An 8,022-nucleotide genomic window follows, 5' to 3' on the forward strand; every position below is an offset into this window, starting at 1 on the left:
ACATGGTGGCTCACAACCATCCGTAATGAGATCTGACTCCCTCTTCTGGAGTGTCTGAAGACAGCTACAGTGTACTTACATATAATAAATAAAATTAATCTTTTTAAAAAAAAAACAAGGCTTTGTCTTTGTCTTGTCATTAAATTATCTTAAAAAGTCTTATTTTGGTGTCACATCAAACTCTGTGCCTCATGCATGCCAAGCTTGTACACTCTCACTGACTAAACTAACTGTAAAATGAGTTAATAAACTCATTCCACAAGACAAATTTATCATTCCTTCATTCATCTTTGTAGTAGCATCTCATTTAGTGACTCTTTAAATTTTGAAAACAAATCATTGGGCTAAAATAATTTTATTGAAGTATGTTCTATATTCATATATTTCTCCAATGGTCAGATGTCTGTATGCCAACAATCCTAACAGTATCATTCACAAGTAAAACAGGGGTTAAAAAAAAAGTCCAAAGTCCCACACTGGATGCATAGAACATTATGTATGCAATGGAATATCCTTCAACCTCAAAGATGAATAATTTTAAAAAATCTACAGTATGGAGATATCTTAAAGATGTTTTAAGTAAAATAAACCAGTCACAAAAGGATGAGAACTGAAAACTGAAGGATCCTACTTACAGGAATTATGAAGAATCATTCCCAAAAGTAGATTCCTACCTGCTAAGAGGAGAGGCAACCGGAGTCGGTGCAACAGGGGTAGGGAGATCCGGATGGGAGAACAGCGAAGCTCTGGCATGTTCTGGAAGTGGTTGTCTGGAGATTCATGACAATGTGGTTTGCCTAATGCCACAGAACTATAGGATTAAAACTGACTACAATGGAGTTAGACGTGATGGCATATGTCTGTCATCCCAGCACCCAGAAGGATGAGGAAGAAAAATCATGTGTGAGCCAAGCTTGATCCACACAGTGAGCCTCAAGCCAGCCTGGCTGCATAGTATGTGTACCAATTGTTTCATAACACTGCTTCAACATACACAGGTAAGGAGCCTCTGTGTGTGTGTATGTGTGTGTGTGTGTGTGTGTGTACTTTTCATTTCTCTTAAGTAGAAACCTAGAAATAAAATTGCCAAGTTATATAATAGCTCTTAAGTTTAAACTTCTGGGAAACTGCCAAATGCAACAAAGTGACTGCACTATTTCAAACTTTGGCCAAAGGTGAACCAGGGTTCTCATTATGTCACATCCTCCCAATGCTTGCTACTGTCTGTCTTGTTTGCTACAGCCAGCTGTTCTAGTAAGCATGGTGTCTTGCGGTTTAAAATTCACAGTTCACCCATACCCAGTCAAGTCGATCTTCATTTCACCGCATGCTTGTCGACTGTTCACATGTCTTCTTGGATGAACTTTTTATTCACACCTGCTTTTGGCCCACTGAATTCATGGTCTGCTTTCTAAGAATCCTTTGTAAGACTTGTGGCAAGGCCTTGACAGATACATATTTTGCAAATATTTCCTTTCACTCTGTTGTCTTGGTGGTGATTTTTGAACTGTGGAGTTTCTTCTTAATTATTTTAATGAAATCTAACGTTGTTGTTGGTGGTGGTGGTTTGCGTTTTGTTGTTGTTTGGTTTGAGTTGTTTGTTTTTTTGTTTGTTTTTGGAGGTTTTTTGGTTTTCTTTCTTTTTTTTTGAAGACAGGGTTTCTCTGTGTATCCCTGGCTGTCCTGGGATTCCTGTAAATCAGGCTGGCTTCTGCCTGCCTTTGCCTCTCTAGTGCTAGGATTAAAGATGTGAACCACCACCACAAGGCTGCCTTGCACATTTGTAAAAACAACACATCAAGAAGAAACAATTCACTATAAATACAAAGATTTTTCACCTCTTGGTTCTGTTCCATTGGCCTACGTGTCTTTCCAGGAGTAGCATATTGTCTTGATACTATGACTTTAAGCACAGAAGCTCAGACAAAGTCTGATTTGAATTGTGCCTTGTGTGTACCTTTGTCTAGCTATGTAATGTTAGGAAGCGGGGCTTTCACTGGTTCATCTAGTAAGACTGAGATAACTAAAATTTACTTCATAAAATTGCCCAGAAGACCTAGACAAAACAACTTATGTCTAATACTTGCAATGGCCCTTGACCTATAGCTGATGACTAATAAATGCTAATTTCCTGTATTATGATTCATATCTTCCTTTTGAATTATCATTATGAAATTTGCATTCTTCTAATTGGCAGCAAGTTTCTCATGATAAGTGTTATTTTTTGCATCCTATATATTTTTCCATTTTTTTTCTTTTGCTATCAGTCTGTTTTTGAGTATTCAAAGTGTATCTCTTGCTGGACATGGTGGCATACACTTTTAGTCCCAGCACTCAGGAAGCAAAGGCAGGTGTATCTTTGTAAGTTTAAGGTCAGCCTGGACTATATAGTGAACTCCAGGACAGCCAAAGCTGCATAGTAAAACTCTGTCCCAAAATAAGTAAATAAACAAATAATAAATTGTATATTTCTACAGATAGCATGCCATTATTTATCTCTTCCCTGACCATTTTTGGTTTTTTTTAATCAACTTGTTGAGTACATTTATATTTAGTGTGATATTAATGTAGCTGTGTTTAACTCTAGAATCTTGTTTTGACCATGTTCCTTATCTTAGAGTGAGACTCAATCCAGTGCTGATAATGTGTGCCAAAACCCCCAACCTTGGAAGGGCCTGAACCTCCTCACTAGTTTGTAGGAACTGGAGTGAGTTCATCTGCTAATTATGGTAGCTGCTGTTTTCCTTTCAGCTAGATCTGACAATTTGGGGCATGCTGCTATCTTCCTAGTGCTACGATAAAACACCCAAGATGAAAGTTCAAGTTTGGATACTTCAGGATTCGGTACTCGCCCTTGTTGTTTTGGATCCTGTGCTGAGTACTACACCACGGTGTAGGTACATGATGGGAACAAAGTTTCTCACTTAATGGTGGCTTGGAAACAATAAGAAAGATCAAAGAGGCTGGAGTCCAGTTTCCCATTCAAAGAGCATAACCCTCAGTGATCCAACTTCCTTCTGCTAGATCTCACCTGCTAGTGGTTCCCTGGCTCTGAACAGATCCTCGGGCAAGTCAGCATTAGCCTTTGGGAGACACTTGGCAGACACATTAACCATAACATGCCCTAGGAATCGGCCAACAATTCAAGGGAGACTTGTCCATGGATTTTAGTCATCCATCTCTATCATTTTCCCTGCAGCCTTTCCCCAGTCCAGAACCTGCTGCTACCCCATAAGTTTGTTGGGGTGGGGTGGGGGTGGGGGGGCAGGGCAGGTGGAGAACCAGGCTGAGTTTGTCTCACATTTGCTTTCGTGAAGTGACCAGATCTTCTCAGATCCCACCTGAACTGATTTCTTCAAACATTTGCTTTATGTACATATTTTTTTCATCACTAGTTTTTTCATTATTTGGCAAAGAAACTAAGGAGCTAATGAGAGGATAGCAGCTTTTCCCCCATGCCAAGACTGAAAAGCCTTATGCTGGTTTTGTTTTGGTTTGGTTTGGTTTTGGTTTTTTTTCGAGACAGGGTTTCTCTGTGTAGCCCTGGCTGTCCTGGAACTCACTCTGTAAACCAGGCTGGCCTCAAACTCAGAAATCCACCTGCCTCTGCCTCCCGAGTGCTGGGATTAAAGGTGTGCACCACCACTGCCCGGCCCTAGAATTCTTTTCAAAGGTCAGTAGACTGAGCCCAGAGAAGCCAAACAAATTAAAAATCCTTCCTAATGAGTGACTTGTGAGAAAGGCATTCTGAAGAGCTGCTCTCCACAGAACAAGGCCTACAAGAATATTTCTAAACTATGAAGCCAACAATTAAGAAGCCATAAATAGGACCTGTTGTTTCTTAGGAGCAGATGGAAGTCACCCGTGCTTCAAGAATGTCACCTGCAATTCAACAAGAGCTGTCACCAAGATTACTTCAGACGATAACGGGGTCCTCAGTGAGGGTAAAGTGAGTGTCTCATCTCTGTTCACACCTAAGTGAGTTACCCTGGTTACCTGGAACCACTATTGGATTCCGTAGGGAATGTATTTTCAATCCTGGTTCTTGAGTCAGGAGCTAATGGGGATAGAAGCCACTTCTGTTATGTTATGATCTCTCTCTCTCTCTCTCACTCTCTCTCTCTCTCTCTCTCTCTCTCTCTCTCTCTCTCTCTGTGTGTGTGTATACCATGTGGGTGGGTGCTCACAGAGGCCAGAAGGTATGAGATCTCCGTGGAGCTTGAGTTAAGAGTTGGCTGAAGCTCCTTGACATGGGTGTTCTGGGCCTCCCTGAAAAAGAAGGGAGAACTCTTAACTGCTGTGCCATCTCACTGACCTACATCTGTTACTTTAGCCCAGAGTTTAATGTAAGCTGTTATTAGGCTTTGAGAAACTAAAATAGCAAAGAGAGAATGTGGTGGGCTCACACAAGTGGCAACTGAAAGACATCAACCACCACCCTCACAATGAGGCAAACAAGAGAATCACTGAGACTACACAGGTTAGAGAGGGACCCTGAGAGCTGGACTTTAGACTCTGCAGAGGAGCCCAGGCCAGTGGGCACTGGTATGTCTGCAGGGCGGTGCTAAGGCAGGTTCTGAGAATGTGGGAAAACTGCTAACAGGAATTCACCACTGCTGCTGGAGTCAACTGTCCCTGCTAGGTTACACTAACAAAGACAGGATTCACCCAGCCTACCCTCCAGCCCCCAGTGGTGACAGCATCTATAGGGGTCCAACTGACAGCTGAAATCCTGTTTTTGCAGAATCCTGGCAGGCAGAGGCAGGCAGATCTGTGAGTTCGAGGCCAGTCTGGTCTATTGAGCAAGTTCCAGGACAGCCAGGGCTACCCAGAGAAACCCTGTCTTGAAAAGCCAAAGAAAAGAAAAAGAGAAGAGAGAACTCTAGCATGGATTAGTATTTTAGGTTAGGAAGGGACTTAGATGTAGCGGATATTTTCGACACAAGTTGACATTTAAGAACTAATGCCTATTTGTGACAGTTTTGTAAATCCACTTTGACTATGAAATTGAGAATTGACTCAGACTTGGGATGTTTTATGGTGATATCCAAGTTTACATAGAGTAGAATAAACTCATTTAATGAAACTTCCACTTTTCCTCATAAGTTCAATTTATCAGCTTCCATGGCACAGGATGCTTTTGCTTACAGCTAGAAAAACAGACATATTTAAAAGAGGTAGATTAAAACTGTACATTCCCTTAAACGTGCGTGAGGTGCTGGGCTGCGTTCATAAATGGCATTAAGCATTATTCAAAGTCTGCTTGGAAGTTACTGCTAAAATCTGCTAGGTTTATAAATAGAATAATCAACTCTGTCATCCAAATGTGAAAGCCTAAAAAGGGTCTTTGCATTGGCTTATTCACTCTAATGGCAAATAATATAATTTGTTACATTCATAATTATCACATTTACTAAATATTAAGTTTTAAAGCCACACTTAAACAAATAATATGGAAGGGAAAGAAATAAAAAAAATGCCCGTTATTCTGTGTCTGAAATCCCTTGTTCTCCTTGTCCAACTCTCTTTTCTGTGTCCCCTGGAACCACCAGTTCTCAGCTTCCCTAGGAACCATGAAACCATCGCTCACCTCATAGCAGGAGCTGGTAAACTCCTGGCTTGGCGATTCTTCACTTTCTCTCAATCCAGCATGCCTCCTAGAGCAGGAAGCTACAACACTAGATTTAAGGCTTGGGTTCCAACCACTCCAGTCTCCAAAGAAGTAGGTACCTTGGTTATTTTTCCATCATTGTATTCCTAGAACCAAGTAAAACATTTTACAGTAAAAGCATCCCCAAAGCATGATGGGTAACTCAGCAGGCAAATGGATGTGTACAATGGTATACCATCAAACCATGGTAAGCCAATGAGTAAAAACGAATACATTTGTGTTAATCCTGTAGTTCTCTAAGATCGAAGTCTGACCAGTTCTCACTGGCTAGAACCAAGGTGTCAGGGCTGTGTTTCCGTCTGGGAACTCCCAGGGATAATGTTTCCTTGGCTATGCAGCTTCCACAGGTTGTCCACCTTCCTCTGCCTATGGCTATCTCACCTCACCACTGAGGTAGAATGCCCAATGACCATGTACCAGCAAAACTACAGCGTAATTAATCAGCGGAGACAGCACCCCTCAGACACGTTGATTAAGCCTTCCAAGGCCTCAAACTAACCGCCTTGCTAAAAAGTATTTATGCAAAGAGTAAAACATTATAAATGTCTTCTGTCAAGCAGAATCAGAAAGAAATATGTGAGGAACCCATGATAAATATAATACAGTGAGCATCCCTTCTGGGTCAAACACTCTAGGAGGAAAGACTGGGCAGGTTTTTTTCTTTCTTTCTTTCTCTCTCTCTCTCTCTCTCTCTCTCTCTCTCTCTCTCTCTCTCTCTCTCTCTCTCTGTTTGGTTTTAGGGTTTGGAGACAGGGTCTCTGTGTAACCTTGACTGTCCTGCAACTTGCTGTATAGACTAGGCTGGCTTCCAACTCACAGAGATCTACTTGCCTCTGCCTCCCAAGTGCTTGGACCAAAGGTATGTGCCACCACCACCCAGCTTAGGGTAGTTTAAGATTGTGTTTTAAAAGAGGCCTTGAAGGGCTATTTTAGTGTTTTCTTATCTCAGCCGCAGATCAGATGCTTTGCCATGACAGAAAGAACTGGCCTAACCAGTTCAAGGATGGCCAATGAAACCAAGGGCCTGACTCTGGAGGGGAGACCATGGGACAAAGGAACAGGTAGCACACAGGCAGTGTGAGAAGTTTTGAGGGCAGAAGGCACCATGGCCAGCTTTACTGTGCTTGCAAATTCAACCAAAACACACTTGAAGCATTCTGGACAGCAGCACCCGTGACATAAACAATGTTTATTGTATCTATTTTGAAAACAGACGACCAGAAATGAGTTTAGTTTGTGAGTTCCTGCAGAGCCCAGAGCTGGGATTGTTCCCTGTCACTCACATTCAGCTTAGGGAAACCCTTGGCGTTCAATAGCAAGATGAGGCTCCACGGTACCAGGGGAATGAAATTTGGTTAAAACTGCTACAGGAGACACTCTTGCAATAGGCCTGATGGCTTAAATGCCCCAAAATGTCCATAAAATGTTTATGTGTATAATCTGGGAGATTTCTGTAATAATACCAGATGTGTCCAAAGAGAAACTTGTAAACTGTGTAAAGTCAGTAGCAATGAAGTTCTACAGCCTGGACACTTTCAACACAAGAGCTCGTGTATTAAACTGACAACTTCTGTCCTTGACAGAGACATAGAAGATAAGGAAAAAGGCATTTACAAAGTATGCATTGTTAATCTTATCAACAAAAAAAGCAAACCCAAACATGACTAATTACTTTGCCTCGATCAATAAATAATCTCAAGTGTGTGCTTGGTGTACTAACAAGAACCTAGCCATCAGTTAAATAAACTGCAATGCTCTGCCTGCTGACATGTTAATAACTTTATGGAGTTTAAAAAATTATTGTGTGTGTATGTGTGTGCGCCAGAGTGCACTGTCTAGTGCTGTGTTCATGCACACACACTATGTGCACTCAGATGCCCTCAGAGGAGAACAACATCAGAGTCTCTGGGTCTCGAGTTATAGGCATGTGGCTGTGAGCTGCCTGATGGGCTAGGAACTAAATCACATCTTTTGGCCTTCTGCAAGAGCAGCAAGTGCTTTTGAGCACCAAACCACTTCTCCAGCCCCCACCTTGTAGATGTTAGACACCACATACAGAGAGATTACTTTTTGTTTGAAATTCTCAAAGGAATCTGAACATTTCTTCTTGTGTATGTGGAGTGTGTGTGTGTGTGTGTGTGTGTGCACATGTATGGGTACACGTGTGTATGCAAGTGCATGGGCACGGTGTGTGCACATATGCAGACATTTCTCTTTCATCATTATCTCTGGGATGGACAAAATTAAAACTTTTTTTAAAATACAATTTCTAAAGTAGAACTCATCAACAGCACAACTGTAGTCATATTTCAGATCTTTGCCTAAAGGGAGATACCATCAAGGCTTAGAAG

At 41.6% G+C, this 8,022-nt stretch overlaps 1 long non-coding RNA gene across 1 annotated transcript in view; it reads right to left on the minus strand.

The window, feature by feature from the left end:
• Positions 1-3,955, minus strand: part of LOC110290133 — a 30,611-nt gene extending 26,656 nt beyond the window's left edge. Inside the window, exon 1 of the long non-coding RNA XR_003835969.1 lies at positions 3,832-3,955. This is a non-coding gene — a long non-coding RNA (uncharacterized LOC110290133). The remainder of the gene's footprint in view (positions 1-3,831) is intronic.
• Positions 3,956-8,022: the final 4,067 nt, after the last annotated feature.

Source organism: Mus caroli, chromosome 2, assembly GCF_900094665.2.
Source record: "Mus caroli chromosome 2, CAROLI_EIJ_v1.1, whole genome shotgun sequence".
Classification (NCBI taxonomy): Eukaryota; Metazoa; Chordata; class Mammalia; order Rodentia; family Muridae; genus Mus; species Mus caroli.